Here is a 22,219-nt window from a genome sequence, read left to right as displayed (position 1 = left end):
TGAAAGGAATTCGGTTCTGCGAGGTTACATATAATTTGCATAATTCTTAATCGTTTAAAAATAAGATTTATGAATACAACATTCAATAATTAAGGATTAATTCCTTTCACTCGAAACCATTTCATGAAATACGACTTAATAATTTTTATAATATATATTTCTATTCTGTAATTTGTACACTGAGAAAAAAGTAATTGATTCAACAAAACGTTTAGTTGCGGGCTGCCAACAAAAGATATACTTAAAATTATTATATTTGCTGTTAATGCAAGTACAATAACGTTGATTGGACTATGTATTTATTTAGCAATACCATATATTGTTGTATTGAATATATCTTTTGTTGGCAGCCCGCAACTAAAAAATTTTGTTGAATCAATTACTTTTTTTTCTCAGTGTATATATGTAGGTTTATAATATAATTCACGTCGTGTTATTTACAGCCGTCAAACTATCAATTTCGATATTTGATTTAAAAACTTAAAGAAGATCAGAAAAAAAGAAAAAAGGGGACGAATATGGAAAAAAATATATATATATAAACTATATATATATAGAATAAAAAAAATATATATAAACATTTATATAAAAATGTAATATATATGTATGTAGGTATGTATATATATATAGATAGGTGTGTATGTAGATAGGTATATAGGTAGAGAGAGGTATGTATGTATGTAGTCATGTATGTATGCAGGTATGTGTGTAAGTAGATATGTATGTAGATATGTAGGTAGGTATGTAGGTAGCAAGGTAGCAAGGTAGCAAGGTAGCTAGGTAGCAAGGTAGCAAGGTAACTAGGTAGCAAGATAGCAAGGTAACGAGGTAGCAAGGTGGCAAGGTAGCTAGGTAGCAAGGTAACTAGGTAGCAAGGTAACAAAGTAGCTAGATAGCAAAGTAAATAGCGTGCCTGTAATGTTCTAGTATAATTAAAAAATGTGTGTATTACGTAATTGTATTTGTCATTATGGTCATGATAATCGATGATGAAATTCCTTTAGTCTGCTATATTTCTATACATATGATTATGTAGCATGTCTAGGAAATTAATAGTACGTGTTTGAATAACGTATCGAACGGCAGCTTACAAGGCAATCAAATCACTGTCAAACTTCGTAACTTTATTTGACGTGTATGCACATCTTTACACAAGACGTTCTAAATTTACGACAAGGGGTGCAAGAAGATTGAGACATTATTATGTCGTGTGTAGCTTCTTGTTGAGCACGTTTCCAAGCCGATACTGGCCGTTATATCACCAGAGGGTCAGAAAAGATACTCTTTTTTTTTTCAAAATTGATTAAACTCTAATAATTTATCCTTTATATAAAATAAATAACTGAAAGAAAATTTCTCGCTATATTATATTAAAAATAATAAATTATTAATTATAATATAATTATTTTTTACTAAATATTTTTTGCTTATTATGTAAATATAATATAAAATAAAAATTTTAAAATATTTAAATAATAATAGAATGTGTCAGACTTTTATCAAATCACGAACAGCGAAATACGTGTTTTGTATATATCGGTAAATAGTATAAAATTTGTCAATTTGTTTTATTATTATATGACACCAACATATCTGCATGTCTGATGTATTTCATTATAATGTAGATTGGCAAACAATCATCTTTGTTCTTAAATATCAATTATACTAATATCCAGCACATGTTGTCACGACGACCGCCGAAAGATACGGCCAATAAGAAGACGCTCGTCTTAACGATAGCAGTTATCAAAGTCATTCTGGGCAAAGTTACCCGGCTAACTGTCGCGGAACCGACGTTTGTGCACGCGGTCAAACTCATAGCCGTTGTCGCCAACTTGTCATTAATTTGCGACCGGGGAAGGCTTGTGCCGATAATTAGGAGTCCTCGGCGCGTATCTTGTCGCTTACGTTTCTACAGAATGACGCGGGGATAGTCGTAGAGCGCGACAGAGAGATAGGACGACAATTTCTTGCCGGATGTTTCTTTCGGGGGCGAGACGGCCATGCCGCGAAACGCCCTTAACACGGAATGTCGTCTGAATTACGACCCCTCTCTTACGGACGGCTTATGCAGACACGCGGAACAAACGAGCGAACCCGAGCGAATTTCTTTGCGCATTCCGAAACGAAATTCTCGTGCCAACTGCCTCAACCTGGTATCTCTGCTGTTCCTGCCTTCCTTTTGCCGTGCGTGAAAACGCAACCGGGCGCGAATTCATTAGCGCTCGCTTGACATTCGCGCAAGATAAGAGAAACTTCATCTTCTGCCTCGTTAACGAGGTTCTTTTATCTAGTTGTTTTTCTCTGTCTCATTAACAAACTATCTTTTCCTTTTAATCGACTAGAATTCAAGAAATGTATATCTTTTTTGTGAAATCGCATGTTTTTAATCGTTATGTATCTAACCTGACAAATTTGTTCCATTTTGTATGTGAATTTTGCTTTTTAAGAACATCCTTGTTATCCGTCTAATTTTGCGTATGTATTATGTGAACGTGTAAAATATTTTCTTTAATTTAAAAAAAAAAGAGAAAGAGAAAGCGCATATACATATGTGTATAATTTTTACATTGAAAAATACATTTGTAACATAATCTGTAATAAAAAAATATTTTTAAAATGTATTTGTGTATATTCTTTATTACCTTTTTCACATTTGCAGACTTTTATTTTATTTTGTGATCATTCATCGTCAAATTATATCTTGTATTAAGCGAAGCTGTGGATACGGTTTAAGGTGTTAAGACGTGAACTGGAACGGAGCGCAACAGCAGTCTGAATAGAAATTTTAATTAAATAACACGACAAACAGGACCTGCGTGACGTTTAACGCCTGCGAAGCATAACATTACTCCCAAATTAACGACCGCGTTACCTGCATTTCACGAAGGTGTTACTCAACTGTGCGCGTCTAAAATTACGTTATGTCATTAAGGGACGCTAATTGTCGCATTGCAACTTTGAGACTCTGATTTTGAATAAACGCAACGGATAAGTCTATAGAAATAAAACAAAAGATATAGAAACAAGTTTTCGTGATTATATAAAAGTTTTAAAAATTACTAAAGAAAAATACAGAATGTAAAATTTTCTTTCTTTGGTTATCTCAATTATTTCAATTACACGTAGCTGTCAATTCAATACTGTTATAAATAAAAAAATAATTAAGTATATTTATGACAATTAAATTGCGTTTATTAGTAATCGTATTATTATTGTTTATTATAGTATTAAAAAATGTAATATTTCTATATAGTAAAAAAATTACACTATTTAATAATTTCTTAAGTTTGAATCATAGCCTATTAAAATGCCAACAGGATGCGCGCCAACAAGGGACAAAGCAACGTAGTTATGGTATATAATGCAGGACAAGCGCCGTGGCTGACATATTACAGCCAAACCGTGTTCCAAGGCTTGTCAATTATTCTTCAAACGCATTTTCATCAAACGCGAAAGCTGACAGGCGTGATGAAATTTCGACTGTTCCAAAATGCATACGCGATCATAATACATAAGCTTCGTCGTAGCGTCAAACAGACAGGGGAATGATATAACGTTGTCTGACATCGACATGGGGTATAAACACCCTCTGTTCTTCTCGGGGTCTTTTCTCGCGTCGCGAGAAAATGCGCGAACAGAGATGACAAAACGAAATCAAAGACATATCTACGTTGAAACAACACGCCATGCGATTCCCGCAAAAGTTGATAAACATGTGAGGCAGCCTGAGCGAACATCCCTCGCCTCGATTCTTCTGCCGCGTTTTATTTTTTTGTTTAACAAAACACAGGCACAGTGGTGCGGGGCTAACGGAAAAAGTAACGCCGAAGCCACCGTCGAACGCGTCGTCGATAACTGCGCAACGATAGTGGCAGAGCCGAAAAGAGGGGTCAGCTGCGGTTTTTGCGGGTTAACGCCAAAATATCCATTGTTTCTTCGTTAGGCGACCGTACCTGCCTACCACCGATGCAACGTTCTATCCATGCAGCGCGGCGAACCGGATCGATATCACGCTCCATTCAAAATCGGCTTGGTATCCCGGAATAATTGATGCCGGTCTAAATCCGGGTGACAACGCTGACATGCCGAATCACCGCCTTGTTTTAAAGCTCATTCCTGTTCTGCGATGTTCCCTCGCGCGATTAAATATTCTCCTCTACGGAGTTCGTATGTTTGAATAATTCTAATGAACGTACGAGAATTTTAAAGGTTGCCTAGAACATGTAAAGCTTTATCTTTCCCATCATTATTTCTTCTCAATTGTCTTTTTTTTTCTTTTTTGAAGTATATCCTCTTTATAAAATAACAAACTACGGTGACAAATAAAAAATATATATATAAGTTTGAAGAGCTTAGAAGTGAGCTAATATTAGTCAATTTTAATAAGCGCAAAAAAATTTTATTTAAGGATATATCTTAGAACATGTAAAACTTTATCGTTCCCTTTCTTATTTCTTCTCAAATAGTAATTCTTTTTCTTTTTCGAAGTATATGCTACTTATAAAATAGCAAATTACTACGGTAATAGATAAAAAAATTTATATAAGTTTTAACGACGTAGAAAACATGTATTAACTATGAAGTAAAAATTAGAGTCAAGAGAAAGAAAAAAATATATATATTTTTTATTCTTCAAGCTTCTATTGTTGAAGCAGATTTAGAATAAAGAAAATGAAAAGTGTTGGAGTATGTCATGGAAGAATTAAGCAGATGTAACGCTTGTGCTCGTAGGTATACACGTGTGGCCAGCTTGTAGCAGCGTAATAAACGATCGTATCCGTCTTAGCGGAGGCATAGAGCGTGTAATTAAATGCGAGCGAGCTCTTCCGCGCGGAATTACTTTCGAGAAAGGAGCCAGCCGTCTTGACCGATGTACGTCTGTAAAACGGATCGATAGAATAGCACGTGAAAATTTTACGGTTATAAGCTACGGCCGGTCTCACGTAATGAATTCCACCCCGTGCATCTGCCGGCAGGCACTTCCTTGTGGACTAGCTGCTTCGCGAATAACGTTACTGGCACGAAATTACGATTTCCGGTTAAAAGTGCGACAGACACGATTCGAACGTTTGTATCGGATAAAACTAGCGCGCCTTCGCGCTGCCTTTACGCTACGTTTCACTAATGATAAATAGAAATTCGCGAAGACAAGAATCACACGAGAGAGTTTTTTATTTCAATTGGTTTTTTTTTCGTATTCTTCTTTTATTTTAAAGTGGTCGTTTTCACATCTCGCCAAATACGACATTTCGCCCATTTAGTGCAAACTCACCCACAATTTTCCGTCGTGACTAAATACAAAGATTGGTATCTTCATAATTACGAGTGAGCAATCTCAAATGGCTTGCGCTTTGTTGTCCCGGAGTTTTGCAGACGAGAACGGCTCGCCGTTCGGAGAGGCACGACACTTTTTACGGATTAACAAAAGTTCTTAATAGCCCGGCTTGTAATAACTTGGCTGAGTTATAATGGCCTCGATTAAACATGGTGCTTGCGCGGTTGCTAAATCCGCTGCTAAAACTCGTCGATTTATTCGAGAGAATTGAAGCTGATGTGTTTTCTTCTCTTCCAGTAGATTTGCTTTTCTTCCATCCCCCTCTTCGAGGTCGAACGTCGCTTTTCCTCTTTTCCTGTGGCGGCGCGTTCCATCGGAGCGTTTCAAAAGAAGAATAAGAGTAGCGGAGAGGCCTGCGGAAAATTGGTTTCTTGGACGTGGAAGCAAATCCCGACAGAACGAAATGCTAGCAGTTTTTCGTTGGTAGACAAGAGAAGTCGTCCTCGAATATCGCGTTGTTCCTTCTCAGTAGTTTTTCAGATTGGCCTGGACTTAGGAGAACAGATAGCGCGATGGTATATATGTGTCATATTACATTATCTCGCGATTTCCATGGGTTGACGATTTGTCTCGGAACATTTAACCGCCGCGATTCGAGTGAATATCATGAAGCTTTTTAGCTTTAGTAACATTGTATTAGGGAAGAAAAAAACTTTTGCATTATACTGAGAAAGATACATAAAAAGTTATTTATAAATTATTAATTTCACTGAAACTATATTTAAATACGGCGAAATAAAATTTTATTCCTGACAAATAAATCAATAAGAAAAATAAAAGATAATAAAATTTATTTTATAATTGATAAGTATCGAAGAAACGTCATATTTATTTTTGAATATTTTAACTTTAGCTTTTCTCAATGTATCACATAAAAAAAAATATATATTCATATACACTTATATAAAATTGCTTGTTTTGTTAAATTTATATATTTTATTGCAAATTCTTTTTGTGCACAGTATAAGTTAATGTATGTACTTATATCTATAAAGATATTTTGATAATCGAGAAAAGCTCTTTCTCAAGATAAAATTGATTTGCTTCACTGGTGCTCATGTGAAATTGGACGTCGCTATTGCAACATCAAAAGCGACTAGCAAAACCAGAAAAAAAGCTGCCCAAACTCTACGATTAGACTCACGAAACATTTCGCGTTGCAAACGTAACGCAATCGCACCGCGCACACAGGGAGAAGATTAATCGTTTACCTTTTCACAACGAAAATTCCGAGCGTCGTGCACGAAGTTTCAAGCCAATCCCGCGGAATCCCGGGATTTTTGTGCAATTTTGAAGTTCTCTTTATATTTAACGCACGGTGAATATTTGTGCCGTGCGGCTTGATGCTATTCTCGCTGCCGTCGTCTGCTCTCCACCCTCTCTCTTCGCTCTCCTTTTTCGGACGGATCCATCGTCGAAAAGTTGGATGCCGGCACCGCGAAACTTCGCAAATTTAAAGCGATCTCTGGCGCGCCGGAAGCTTTTGAATTTTAATCCGCGTGCTTTCGTCGGGCCAGGCTCCCACGGAAAAATGCTGATCGCTTTATGACGAGATTGTTGACGCGCGCGCGCCCCGTGCACTAGTTGCACTAGTCGTTGGAATAATACCTTTCGTGGCAATATCCTTTATGGCGATATAACATAATGTTATCCTAACACGAACGTCGTGTACATTAACGCAATTCTACCACGATGAACCCAATAAAGAACTTTTTTTTTCATACCGCATTAACTTCGCGACGACGAGAGCGGAATTAATTCGTAATAGGTTACGGTCGTGGACGTAGAGTGGCACGCTACATCCAGACACTCAAAATCCCAGGCTTTTACGGTGTCCATTATAAAAAAAAATTGAATTCCGTCAGGTTGACAATCCTTTCGATTTGTTGCAGCAGTTGCGTAAAAAAAAGGGAAAAAAAAGTGAATTCGACTCCGAATGCGTCGGTTCCAGGCTCAACGTCGAGCTTTTTAATTTTTCCCGAATGATGATCCTGATACGAGAGAACGATCGAATTAAATCAAATTTATTTCAGACGAGAGTAACGTCTCCCAATTTCTCAGTTTGGCCCGCCATACATTGCCGGAATGCTTTGAAAGGCTTATGCCGGTCGAGAGTTTTTTGTTGCCGGAATTTAGTGCGATTGTGCAACCTCTTCCCGACCTCTTCTCGCTGTTCAGCTTAATCCATCGATTCGTCCGATCCGCTCGGTGCCGTAGCATCGAAACGAAGGAAATGCGCCGGGCTTTCATTTTCCGGATTTCGTTATTACGCGTCGCAGGTGATGTCGACAACAACGCGGACTATCTCCTCGATGTGGATCGATTCTGACAAATGCATCTTCCACTTCTCTTACGTATCTTTTTACGGCTCGACTAAATCGGCGTAACAATGTTTGCGCGACTGACGTTTAATACCGTAATTTAATCTTAATAGGACTCTCAATGAAAACTTTCAACATTAATCTCTATAAAAAAAGTGAAACTCTCTTAATGATCTCATTACACGGCCGTGTTCCGTAAAATGATACCAATTTTGCGAATGAGTTAAATTGAGCATTACTGATAATTATAATGTCGGCGCACATTGTATCATTAATGAACGTCAATATATATGTATATATATATTCTACGGTAAAATTTCTTTCCGCGGGGCAATTTTGTAGACTACGAGTTATATACATGTTTTTGTACTGCAGAAGCAGTGGCACTTAAAAAAGAGGGAAATAAAGCGGACGGTTTTTTCTTATTACCGTACCCCTGCTCATCAGTCTTGAAAGAGCTCTTCGTGGATTCCGGGCTAACAAGCAGCGCGCATGTATGCAGCGCTTGCATTCAGTACACATAAGCACAACAGACGAGAATCGACCTCGGTTATTGGTTCATTGATTTTTGCATCAGCTCGACGGCAGGCTCCGCGGGATTGCGAATATCGATACTCGATGACGGCCCTCCGGGCAAACAAAACCGATAATCCACCCTCGGAACGGCGATGCCTTTCGCCCACCGACCGCTTCGTTCCCTCTTCCCTGTCCCAGTCCGCCTCGTTCGTCGGTTATATTTTCGTTCTCTCTTCGTTCCGATACGTGCTCCGATGTAGTTCGATACCTCGTTGCAGCGATATAAGAATATCACAAGACTACAGCGGATTTATGCCCGGAAGAACAATAGCAAGGAAATCCCGGACGGTCGGCGATAACGATAAATGATGACTTGTATGGCCTAAAGCCCGATGTTCGGAAAAGATTCGGTCAACAACCTCTCGTTCGCGACTTGCATATAATACGAACTCGATATAAAAATCGTCGTAGATACGTTCCTACACCTAATAAGATTTCCGAGCCAATTTAAATCGTTTCTATAATAAGAATAGCAAAGTATTAATTTTTGAGGCAAAAAGGAAGACGAGAATTCTTTCGTCAGATACATTTTCTCTTGCTGTGGTAATAGGTAGGTAAATTACATTACTTTTACCTACCTTTCTATTTTAGGTTTACGTGTTATTTTATTTCGAATCATATCAGATCAAAATCCAGACTCATCTAGCTTCAAAGTTTCTATCATAACAAAAAACGTGTGAGTTTTTTAAATAACCAAGTGGTATGCACTATCCTCTAATGCATAACAGAAAAACTGCACCAATGAATTTAAAAAACGACAAATGGAGCTTATAACCATTATGCTCTCAGATATAAAAAATACATATCACGATCCTTCGAGAGGGATGTCGCATTTAGACAGCGATTCGTTGCTCAAAAAAGCTACGTGAGCTTTTTGTGTCGCGGATTGCGCGATAAGAACAGTCGATATCCCGGCTCGTCTCTATCTCGATGTGCTGTTAACGAATACCCGGAGAGAAGCTCGACGGCACGTGGATTGCTTGACCGCAGAAGCGCAGATGATTCGGTCTGGTAGAGGCTACGATTGGTTTCCGGCGCTCAGCGCCTCCGCCGGAAGTCACGCCAACTGCCGGCGGCACGCCACACAATGGCGTAACGTCTGCGTTCATTCTCCATGACGGCTTGCAAAACGCCGCCGCGTGACCCGGCTAGTAGAGAAGGGGGAAAAAAAGTAGAAATCGTCAACGATATAGCGCGCCGGAACTCGTGCGAACGGATAACGGGCAACACCGCCATGTATCCGAGCTCGCGCGGGAACGGAATTTCTCTCGACCTGAAATCCTTTCCCAATGCGCGATAGCCGAACGTCCGCGCCCTTGCTGATACGAGATACGAACTGGATGAAATAAGGGACCTCATCCTGCTCGCGTGATTCTGTGTACAATCGGGAGCACTGAGTAGATTTAGGCGAGACCAGCAAACGTTGCCGTCTGTGCGCAGCTCACAAATCCTAAATATAGTCGATGTTGCGTAAATTGTTCGATAAATCGCGAGCTCCATCAAACGTGATATTCTCGTTTCTTTTTAGTTAAATTTTGTTCATTTACTCTTTGCGCATTTAATATAATATAATATATATAAATTCTCAGAATTATATAGAAACAGCTTAACAGAAGGCACAGATTCTTTTCTTCCAAGAAATACAGATACGAATCTGTAAAGTTAAAATGTTATCTGACCCCTTTCCAAGTTCTCCAGTAAAGAAAATTTATACCCTCGTGCAACTCAAACGTAGGCATTTGCGCACGTTGATTGATAACATAACAACCATCGCGCTCCGAAGCAGGTTGAGTTCAGAGTTAGTAAGCCCCCTACGTGACGATATTAATGACGCGCTAATTGCCAATTGGCGCGGCTTGTTCGCGGTCGGCGCGGTTGGCCCGTGCGCACCGACGAAAATATTAATATTATCGTTATAATTATTACAGAACTGCACAATGTAACCGACGGCAACATACACCGGATGCGTTAACTGCGTTAACGATTAAAGTCATTCCGCGCATCGTGCAAATAAATTTGTAATTTCGAACCTACGGGGCATTTGCTAATTATGGGATCAAATTTTCATCGTAGCCGATGTGAATAGCGTGTAAAGCGAATACGTGTCGCGATTGAGTAAAACGCATAACAAACACGCGGCACCGGCCCGAATTCCGACCGCGATTGTACATTCCAACAAAGCACCTAATTGTACATTGACCACCACGATACGGCAGAATTACGGCCTTTACAGTCATTGTCGCCGAAGCGTTCTGTATATCTAGTGTCATACATCACCGCCGTTATATGCATATACAGAATATGTAGCAATTATTTCCTCTCTCCGTGAGCGCATCGCCGGCCGACGCGTTTCAGGAAGCCCCTCGTCACATCGCTCTAGATTTTCGCGGGCGACACGGGATCCCTGCTGTTTATCAAAGTGGCCCGTCGTTCGTGCATCGTGCATTCGTGCAACTAAATATTTTATCGTTCAGGCGATTTAGACGAACGACCCTTACGCGTTCGTTCCCCTATTCCCCACTCCTTCGAGGTCTGTCTACTTTATGCGGGATGACTCGGGAGGAAACTCGGCTTTGCGCATTCGCATTTCCATGAATAGCCTTCCGGAGTTCGCTAAGTTGGATCAAATATTAGACGATGCAATTTATTTCAAGTTGCGTCTGCGCAAACATTTCGCTACAGGCCCGTCAAATATACGCTGATGTAAAGAGAGGCAATACCATTTCTTTCTTTTTCTCGTATTCATTCTCAATTGTTTTTTCGGCGATTACTTCGTAACAGATGACCTCTTTCCTTTGTCCTCGTCAATAGTTATAGTTAAACACTCTCGACAATCTCATTAGCCAATCGGCAAACCGGACATGGTCTCATTGTCGACGGCGACGACGAACAGACTTCGGAGCACTAACGGTGTTACGGAGGGTAAGCCAGGACAAACATGCAAGAGCCTTCGCAACCGCTAATCAATATGGAGGTCCCGACTTTCGCAATCGCGGTTTACCTTCTCGTCCTGCCCTGTTCGTCGTTAAACGGGCTTTTGGCACCGCGACGCGACGCGTCGTCTCGCTAGTTCTTGATCCTTCTAATTAGCATCCTTCAGGCAGCCGTAACGTCTAACACCACATCATATATATATAAACAGCGTTTCTCCTGTGTGAGAGATCCGGAAATGGATTCATACGGGATATAGTAAGGTTCGAATTGTCACTCGTGCCGAACGACGCACGTCGCTGGTTCGAGGATCGATAGTAAGACGTATGGATTTCCGAAGTACATCGGAAAACTTACTTACAGCGCGTATATAGTTTTCACTTTAGTAACGGGAGCAATACATCTTATCGGCCAACGTAAGACAGATGCTGCGGGAAGATGAAAGGCGAAAGCGGAAGACTTTCGAAGCTGCCCCCTTTCTCCTTCCCCCCTTTTCATCTCTTGTTGTGGAAAGAAAGAAGAGGGGAGGGGAGGAGAGGAAGCCTCATCCTCACTCGCTCCTTGCTTAGTTAGTGAAATACAATCTCTCTCATTGTCTCGGTAATGAGACGAAACGATAAAGTGGCACACTTTGAAAGTTTATCAGCGCTCCAAGGGTAAGCACCACTCTTCTACGCCCCGGGTCCATGGAACGTTAGGGAATGCGAGAATCGTAGGAGTGGGTACGGGATCGGACGGAACCATTATGAAAACCTAGCCGGATCCTCTTAAGCGACGCTATTTTCTTGGAAGAAGTAGACAGCCCGAAATAGAAGAAAAGGGGGGACCCGCACTCCACTCCTCCTCCCCTTTCTTCCTCCTCCATATTCTCGCTCGCCTTTCTCGCCAATTCTCGCCCGCTCTCTTTTCCAACGAATAGCTCGGCGATAAGGCGTCGAGCCATTAAAAACTTTAACGTTGGGCCGACCTGTTATCCGAGATTGCGTGAGCACCGCCGGTAGTTGGCAAAATGGCGACCGACTTTCCTGACTGGATGTGTCGATTAATTTGAGACTACGATTACATTCAGCGCGGATCGGACCGTCCGTAAATAGCCCATCTTGTGGTTAACGATAATGGTTATCAGCCAAGCTGCTTTTGACAAAATCGAACAGAGTTGAACGGCGTCTGATTGAAGAGACTCTCGAAAACCGGAAAATCCTCAGAAAAACAGAAAAGTCTATGCTCTCTCTCTCTCTCTCTCTCAAAAGAAAGGTGTACAAGCGTGAAAAATATCAACGTATTCCCTGTAGAAATTACGCGGTACAGTTTTCCTATGATACTCGGAATGCGTTTTCGTTCGAAATATACGAGCTCCTGGTTCGCTGCTATTAGTTTCATACCATGTTACAGCAACATATCTACCTTTTAATCCATGGACCATTGTTCGGAATAAAACTTTTTGTCGAAGCCGCAAAGCTATATCTATAATAAAAATACTATGCACACAATGCATTTAGAACATTACTTGTTGAAATAAAAACATTTCTACTTAAGAGACAAGATTGTTATCGAATATCTTGATTGCAATTATCAGGTTAAACGCTTTAGCTTCGTATTATTAATAACGTAATTTAATCCAATCGATTTTGCATAAGTCTTTTAACATCATCATTTGTAAAATATGCACGTTGCACGAAACCGGATGTTAATATCTCTGTAAAATGGTAATGCGGAAGTAACCGCTTCCGTTTTCATAACCGAAGAATTCTCTAGGGACGTGCGTATATAATAATGTACTCATCATTCTGCTTCAATTTTAACCGCATATGTCGGCGAAGTAATCAGAGAAGATAAATTTGCCGAGCGTATTTCAGAATTACTGCGCGTTACCTCGTACAGTTGAAATTCGCGCAGGCAATACGCCAGCTACGTTTTGCAAAGTAGTTGTCGTAAACAAACAAATAAATTTCGCTCGTTTTTTCTTTTGCCAATAAATCTAACCGCGGTAAAAATACATTGCTACCAGCTTGGAAATCGTAATTTTCTCAATGCACAGCGCTATCGAAAATATAGAAGAATTCACGGACAAAGGAAAGCCGCGGCGGTATTGCGATGCACGTGTAAAGGAAGCGCGAAAGACTTATCGAAAGTTACGAGGGGGACGAGCATTCACCGGCAACCACTTGTCCTATAGTCAGTATTATTGTCATCGACACATAGAGACCATTCGATTGTCAATTTTAGCAGTCCGTCGTACTTCCGATTGGTAACAGGTGGCCGAATGTAAGCGGCGTCGGTCGAATCGACGTGGAAGATCGTAACCCAGGTTATTCCGACAATACCCATTCGCGGCGGCATAAACGATGGAGAAGCAAGGAACGACGGATTAACTTCTCCTGCAGTTAACGAATTCGCGTAAAATATTATCGCACAATTCATTTTGATGATCGAGGGTGCTTCTTTAAGGAGAGTTTCGGCGTAAGCGAGTAAACTGTTAGAACTTTATGAGGTACGATTCTTTAAGTTAATAATGACGAGATTAATTGGTCAATATATTTAACGAAACATTATATAACTTAAACGTCGGCTTAGCGGTTAGGCGATACTGCCTCCATGTTCCTCCTGCTACATCTATAACGAACGATAGTCGTACACGCGAATCTCGAGGCGAAGTTTCGAAAGTATACATAAGAGTCGTCTGATCTTATTTTACGAAAGTTTCCAGTATCGTTCGCTACTGCATATTCACTGATCCAAGTGTAAAACTTCTATGCCTGGTTCAATCCTGTCCGATTAACTTGCTCGTGTATAATATTGGATCTCTAAAAGTTACCTCTCTTTATACATTAGAAAATGAAAAAAAGATCGTTTTATTTGTAGCAAGTTTATCTTTTACATTATTGTCTCAAGTTGTATCATAACAAATTATTATACAGAACGTTCCGAAATTCGCAAATTAAAATAATAAAAGTTTTCAAAAAATTAAGCAAAAGCAGTAATTGTAAATCTTTATTTCAAATAGTAGTTTTTGAGATGTATAAAGCTAGCCCCAATCACAAGCTACGTTTAAACAGTCGCGCACAAGATAATTATTTGATATATTATGTCGTGTGTAGTCCGGAGTTTTGCGAGACCATTTCATGTCCGGTCCGACCAATCACGCAAATAGCGAAGCACGAATGTCCGTCAGTCCGTTCGCGTACTTTGTTAGAATGGAATTACGAGAGTGGACACCTCGGGCGAGAACCCACAAGCGTGCATGCAAGCACGGCGTGTGCGAACGAAAACGTTACAAGGCAGTGAGAGCTGGCCGGTGTAACCCAAAGGCCAGGACACCCTAGTACGTTGAGGTCGAAACTGTTTCGAACTGTGGTCTCGTAACGCCGTTGAGACACGCTCGGTAACGTCGTTAGTCGCGAATGGTTCAAACTAGTTTATAATACGAGACAGTGAGCGAGACAATGAAAAGCGATTACAGAATGGAACCGGACAACGTCGCGATATCTCGCGACGCAAGATAGACGGTAGATCCGTAGTTTACACTGATGAACCAGAGGATTGATCCTGAAGGAAAGAAAATATTTCTACGCTCATCAAACTGGACAATAAGTAATGAACGTGATACTTCATAGAATTTTGCGCGAGATATTCTGGGACACAGCAGGATACACGTGTATAGTAGCAATTTGTATAGTTGCGTCAGCGATGTTTAAATCATATGCGATTACAAACTGTCAAATGTGTCATTTTGCATCGTGAAAAAAAAAACGGAAATCATATGCCCCGCTGAGAAATTTCGCGAAAAAATATCATCGTTGTATTTTTAATTGTAGCTCGCTCGGTTTTTCTCTGCTATGAATTGATATTTGCGAATTGAAATAGACACTAAATTCAATATCACATTCGACAAGTCGATGATTGAACTCGACGTCGACAGAGAAAGAACGTCGCTATTGTAAAAAGCGATAATCTCCCGTCAGACATCCGATAACATCTTCGTCGTTGCCGCGCATCGTTAAATGTTCAATAGATAGGTGCATAACGGAACGGTAATTATCGGGTCCGATTCTCATCAGAACGCGCCAGCTATTCTTTGTCAAACGCAACCGTGTCAATGGTGGAATTACGTCTGCGAGGTGCCGACCGATAATCCACCTCTGGCATTCGTTATTCGAGCAGTTCGCGTCGTAGTTGGCGCGCGCGATAAAGCCGGTAACGTCTTTAAGTGGAAACGTTCGTTCAACGTCAGACGGGCCACGTAGCGGCGGGCGCAGACCCTGGTTACGGGTGCCGGCGAAGCGCGGTGTGTAAGAGGGTGAATAATCATTTCCCGTCGTAACAAGGGAGATCGAGTCGTAACCGCCTTTACTTCGCACCTTACCTGCGCGCCACGTTTCCACCCTCCGGTTAAGAGATTGTGATTCCATTCTGTAGGAAGTCCTTCGACCTGTCCCTCCCCCCCTCCCTCCCTACTCTACTGATATTCTCCTTTCTCGTTCACGGGCGCACTCCATCCCCCAACGCGTGCTCTTATGACGCACTTAACTACACCGCTGGGGTCTGTTTTACGAGCAAGACTGCCGATCCCGCGCGATAAATTCACCGAAGTTCACCACCTGGCTAATTTCTACGAACGATTTCTTAAAAAACTGCCGTTACGATTATCGCGGTGCTGATGCGCTATCCACTATACTATCAAGAATAGATAGCGAAGAATCTGACTTTTTCTATGAAAGGATACAAATATAATTATATATATATAATATAATATATTTTTATAACGAATATAAACTGTGAAAAGTTGCTGAATGCGTACCAGTAATTTAAATCATATTTAACATTTTAGTATCTTTTATATTGCTTACGATAAATTAATTTGTTATTGGTGAAAGATTGCAGATTGTAGCAATAGGTTGGAATATCAAGCTACAATTTCCAATGTTCATTTGTGTATAAATCAATATCAAATGGGAAATATAACTTACCTAGTACGTATATGTGGCAATTCTACTTTGCAAATTTCAGGTCAATTATAAAATTATTGATTATACAGATAATAGAAAAAAAAAGTATGTTATGAAGACATGTCAGGTATAATTAACAAAAAAATACAATGAGAAAAAGTAGAGTAGCATAAATAAGATATACGCAGTATGAGTGACAGTCACTAAACACGTAAATTGTAATTGCAAAATAGATACGTATTCTCTGCGATTTTCCACATAAAATAGAGACAGCGCAAGACATAGTCATTCGCATCATCACGAATTACTTCTGCGTCTCGGTGAGATGTTATATGCTCATTAAATTGTGCCAGATACGTTATATGGAGTTCTGACATTTCCCTTTTCGACTCAAGTATGTTATTTTACACGGCAAACACAAATTCAGTATTAGCGGAAGTCTATGAAATTATATATCCTCAAAATGCAGAACGGTTCTCATATCACATATTTACTTCACGTATCTAGATCATTAAAACTTTCAATTTAATTCGCTCACTGATAGTTTATATTCAATATTTACTTCGACAATATTTTAATGGCGGTACAAACTTTTATGCACGCAAAAGACGCTCTTAATATCTGTAATATTTCAGTGTAATGTTTCAATTGATATATAAAAATTAAATAAACTTAATAGAAATTGTTCTATGGTTATTATATTACGTTCTCGGGAATATTTTAGTATTAAATATTAAGCACACATAGGCCAACAAATATTTTGGACAAATTTATCACACATACATACAAACTGCTTGTGTATTATGGAAGAGAAACGAGATTAAAATTCGGGAGAGGTCGACCCTCTCAGCACGGCTAAGAACTAGCTAAGGAGAGAACCCGGGAACAAGAGTAAATGTTTGCCGGCTACGAAACGAAATGGCGTCCTTCGTAGCGGCTGAATAAATACGAATATCGTTAAAGGAAAAGATGACCGTCTTTGTGTCTGCATTGGCACAGCTGCTATGTCGCTTAACATGATGGCAGATTACCTCATAACAAATAATTTTACAAAGTTGTGAATTCGGAAATGTAAGACTTTGTTAGTAACTATCTCAATTATTTAAAAAATGATTCAAATATTATTAGCAAAGAACATTTTGGAAAATTTTACATCAATGTACATATACCGTTCCACATTGAAAAAAAAATTGTCAAGTTTTTAACATGATTAAGTTTCTTCAGTTCAAGTGTTTGCGTGTATTAATATAAATATTTAAATAAAAGTTCAAGTATTTTATGAATTTTAGTTAAATGCATAAATACTTACACTGAAGAAATGTAATCAAGTTGAAAAATTTTGTAAAATTGGCAACTTTTTTTCTCAGTGCATTTCAGATAACGTAGCTTAGCAAATTTACCCTTAAATAGAACTTATACGTTTGCACTACTTTCTAATAATAGCAATAGTTATCGTATCGACGTATTGACGTAATTGACATTACCAATATGGGATCTGGCTCGACATGCGACATTTCGAACAGAGACACAACGAACAGTAGCTGAATTCCATTAGGACATCTGGCGCTTTCTTGCACGGCACCTGATCGTTGAATATCGATATTATTACAGTATGCTAGTCGCAATCATGTGAGACCAGAGCTATCCTCTTGTGAATGAACTGATTTATATTGTAGAATCGAACCATGTTATAAAATTTAATTATTATTAAATTTTTAAATTTAATTTTGAATTCATTATTATAAGTTTCTTTTTAGATATCGAACAGCAATTCTAAAATTTGTCCAGTTGATACGGTTCAGAAGGGAACTGCGAGAAACTAAATATGATAACTAAAAGCGACTTGCCATATGAAAATGACGTAATACCGATGCTCAGGCTTAACTCAGTTTGGCGAGCACGTCGCGTTTGTGTCTCCTCAGACTGGATAGTTGCCGGTTCGTTCGTCTAAACCGATCAACGGCCATATTAACGAACGCATCGCGGCTCATAAATCATAGTAGTGCGGCGTTGTAGCCAATCGGGTGGCCCGTTTAGACGCTAGGAACCAGTCGGAGACGCGGCTGAACGGACGCGAGCGTCGAACGAATCCCACGCCCCGGAAATTACGTGTCCGACTCTAAACTCTGATGATTGATGAGCCGGCTATACGTGGAAATAGTGTGGAGCCGGTCCTCTCCTGCTTACTACGACTTCCTCGCAGTTTCAAACCCGACCCGATCTCCCTCCTCTCCCCTCCCCATCCCCTCGACTCTCCGCATCCCCATCGCCATCTTTCCACTTCGCTATTTCGTTTTCCCGCACCTCGCTCCGCCGCCAGCTTTATCACCGTCAGTGCTGAACAAATCTGCGAGATACCTAATTGTTACCGGTTCTCGTGCTGAAAAGTACCTTCGAAGTTTCCGTTTTATTATTTATGTCAAAAAGAACGTCTAGATTACCTAGAGATTCTATTAAATGAAAACTTATTTTTGTGATTTAGCGAGGCACTCGAATATGCAGCTGACGCTCTCCTCCGAATTTTTCTCCGGTATGCTCGCCCTCCACATATGTCTTTTTTAAAGTCCCGAAGACATTCTTCGCGCGCGAGGAAGAAAAATATTCGTGTCGTGCATGATATTAGAAATTACATCGCCGGGAAGTTATAAAATTCCCTTACACATATGTAGTACATATCAATCTATATCCAATTCTATCCAAACAGTTGCTCCCTAAAGCTATACATCTCGTCTCCGAAATGGCGAAACGAATAGCCTTCGGGGACGAGAACGCATTCCACGATGTCACGGCGAACTGTCACGGAAGTATTTTCCCAAGGATCAGCATTTCCCTTCTTCGTTTCCGGTTGTCAGGAGTTCATTCTTCCTTTCCCCCCTCCCCGCTCTCCCTTGGACATCGACTCCATGACAGACAGTCGGCCAGACACGAGGTAGAAGAACAAAAAAGTTTTGGTAAAATGTTTTCTGCGTTACACACCGCAATGCCCGGAGGTTTATCGGTGCGTGGCTCGCGAGATTTGTAACCTCGAGAAGAAAGAAATTCGATTCACACCGGAAAACCGCGAGTGCGTCGTGTTCTGGGGGAAGAGCGAAAAAAAAAACATTCAAAAGAGCAACATATCGCTTGGGAACGCGAAATTCCGGTGATGCTCCCGTCGACGCGAGATTATTAAATTTTTTCAACTCCCAATGCGATGCCAGCTTCGGCGGTGTGCAATGTAAACAGGGAAGCGGGTTATTGAAATTCACGGCGGGCGAGAGAGTGTGCGCGATCGGCTGCATGCGAGGCGCTCACAGTTAATGCTTAGTGATTTCGTAAAATAATTTTTTCCTCACTCCAGGAATCTCTATTCCTGCCATCGGGGTTAGAGAGGGAGGAGAGGTCCAGAGAGAGAGGAGAGAGAGGAGAGAGAGAGAGAGAGAGAGAGAGAGAGAGAGAGACCAGCGTTCGTTTTATAACGCTAATTGCGGCTGTCACAAAGTTGCCACTGGATTTGCATACTATTGCTTTCGAAATTAGACGGCTGCGCGCCGCGATGGTCGCTGACGTCGCCTCGCGTTTCACAAAAGTATTCCGCGAGCGCGCGGAGAAACGAATGAACTCGTTCAATTCGCTGTGACATAGATCCGCCAATTTGCACGCGGCGGCGTTTTCTCTCGCACCACCACCACCACGACGACAATCGCCATCACGTATTCCGCGACGCGGAGAGATGTGTCGCCGAGAGATCGCCGAGCTAAAGCGGATAGAAAACGAAATTATGTCGGCGATCGATCGACACTCTGCCGCTCCTATAACCGGGACTTATTTACGCGCCGATGGATTTCCCAGCGGGTATAGGAAACACATCGTAAGATCCCTGCCTCCGAGAAGTTGTTTATACTCGCGCCGGGTTCAACGTCGTTCAACGTTGTTCGCGAGCCAATAACTGCGCAACACCGTCATTTCTTTGCGGCGATGCAGATAAACACGCCGCCTTCGATCGTCTGTCACCTGTCTAATGCAATTCTGAGAAAAATTCAGTTTTACATTTAATATTTTAGCCAGCCGACATTCACAGGTAATACTTGTAGCTGGTCTGCAAAATGTAAAATTCCGATTTCCTTTCCTACATCTATTTGAATAAGAACAATATCGAATTTCTATTAACATCAAATAATTACGATTTATTAAATAAAAAATAGAATATTTCCTTTTCCCTTCTCTTTTACATTATTTATGGTCTAACGTTCATTTTCTACGTGATTGACAAGTTCGTCCCCATTTCTCCTTTAAATTAGTTCTAGTTATTTTACATTTATATCCAGCTGCATCGCGTCACAGTAAACGTGCAGATTGCATTTGGAAAAGATCAAAGCGGTTGGAAAACAAGGCCACTCTCGGCGCCTTCTTTTCTACAGAGAGCTGGCTTGCGATAGCTACGGTTAAGTCAAGAGTATCCAAGTACGGCAACACAAACAAATGTGAGAGCCAACGACCATGGAATAAAATAACGAGGCTCGTATAACACCGTGTTACAAACTGCAGCGTTCGACTATCGTGACGATAATATACCAAGATGTCTCGTGGGATGACAATCCCTGAGGACACGTGTTTCATTACACGCACCCTAAGTCCAACACAGCTGGCAAATTAAAGGCGGATCCCTTTTACATATCCATTATATTCTCTGCATATAGAGAATAGAATGCAGCTGCTATCATCGCATCGGCGACGAGCCTAAGTAAGCGTGTAAAACACTGTTATATTTAACGTTATTAAGCGAGCGATAAAAGAAACAACAATCATTTAAAGACTATCTCTGCGAGAACGAAAAATATATTTACTTCAAATTATATTTGTTCTTTATTTTACACACACACACACACACACACACACACACACACACACACACACACACACACACACACACACACACAAATAATATGCAAGCGTATATTCTAATATGTATTACACACCTGACTATATTGTATGTAATATTTTACTCATCTTTAATATAAAAACATGTAATAGTAAAAAATACAATTATAAAAAAAATATAAAATAAAAACAAAATATATTTATGAGTATTTAATATATATGAAAAGTTTATCCCCCTTTCTCTTATTATTATACTTAAAGAGTAGTTTCGAAGTATGAATCGCCCCAAATTATCTCAAAACAAACTAATGTGACGTAGAACGGTTTTTGTGCTGGTCTTCAATTATTTATCTGATAGAAACTATAAGACGATAACTTAGATATTCTACACATAGACTATGCGTACAGCACTAAACTCTACCCGATGTAACGAGCCAGCGTGGATCGTGCTAACGAGCTCGGGACTTCCCTTGCGAAAGTCCCAGAAGCACGATAAATTCGGCTGATACAGATCGCACCTCAGAACACAGAAGATCAACAGCAAACTCTCACGTATAGTCAAAGAGATTAAACGAGGGACAATAATGTAAAATTATATTTCACGGCTAAAATCTCCAATCCAATACATTCGTCCTTGCCTGACGCTCGTCAATTACATCGGCGTGTTTCGGGGTGATCGGCAGCGGAGTCGAGTTATGCTACACTAGCGTGATCGGTGTTTTACCTTTACTTATTTACAAACGTAGTTTCCCAAACTTTGAAAATCGTACAGCGGTAAAACGAACACGTTGGGAGCTGCTCACGTGACTCCGTGCACTTACACGCGTTCGAGTGCTCGTTTCACTTTTCGTTCATGGGAAATCCGTGTAAGCCGCATTAGAGAAATTATCTCCCTGCCAGATTTTAATGACTTCATGAGTTATAAGAGATACGGGAGAGGCTGTAGAGCGAGGGCGAAGCGTCGGAGAGGATTTTTGAGGATGTGGTTGGATAACGGGAGAAAAGACGAGCTGCTGGAAAAATGGTACGTCGTTCGCAAGGATAACGAAGCGAGAGCTACCCAGGAACCGAGATGAGGCTAGGGCAGGGTGAAAAAAGATGGAAAGAAGAGAGGGGAAAAAGGGAGGAGTGAGAGACGAGCGAGAAAGCTGGAGAAACCTCGCGCACTCGAAATGATTGAAAGACCGAGGAAATTGAATTCTCGCATTCGATCGTGCCGCCTCGGGTCTTCTAATTGAACGACTCGT

General features: G+C 40.5%; 1 protein-coding gene across 9 annotated transcripts in view; it reads right to left on the bottom strand.

The window, feature by feature from the left end:
• LOC105840160 (tyrosine-protein phosphatase Lar) overlaps positions 1–22,219 on the bottom strand; it is a 403,816-nt gene that overhangs the window by 332,950 nt on the left and 48,647 nt on the right. The window lies entirely within an intron of this gene.

The sequence above is a fragment of the Monomorium pharaonis genome, chromosome 6, assembly GCF_013373865.1.
Source record: "Monomorium pharaonis isolate MP-MQ-018 chromosome 6, ASM1337386v2, whole genome shotgun sequence".
NCBI classification, from domain to species: domain Eukaryota; kingdom Metazoa; phylum Arthropoda; class Insecta; order Hymenoptera; family Formicidae; genus Monomorium; species Monomorium pharaonis.
Note: the sequence above shows the minus strand (reverse complement) of the source record. Positions and strands in the feature narration are given on the sequence as shown.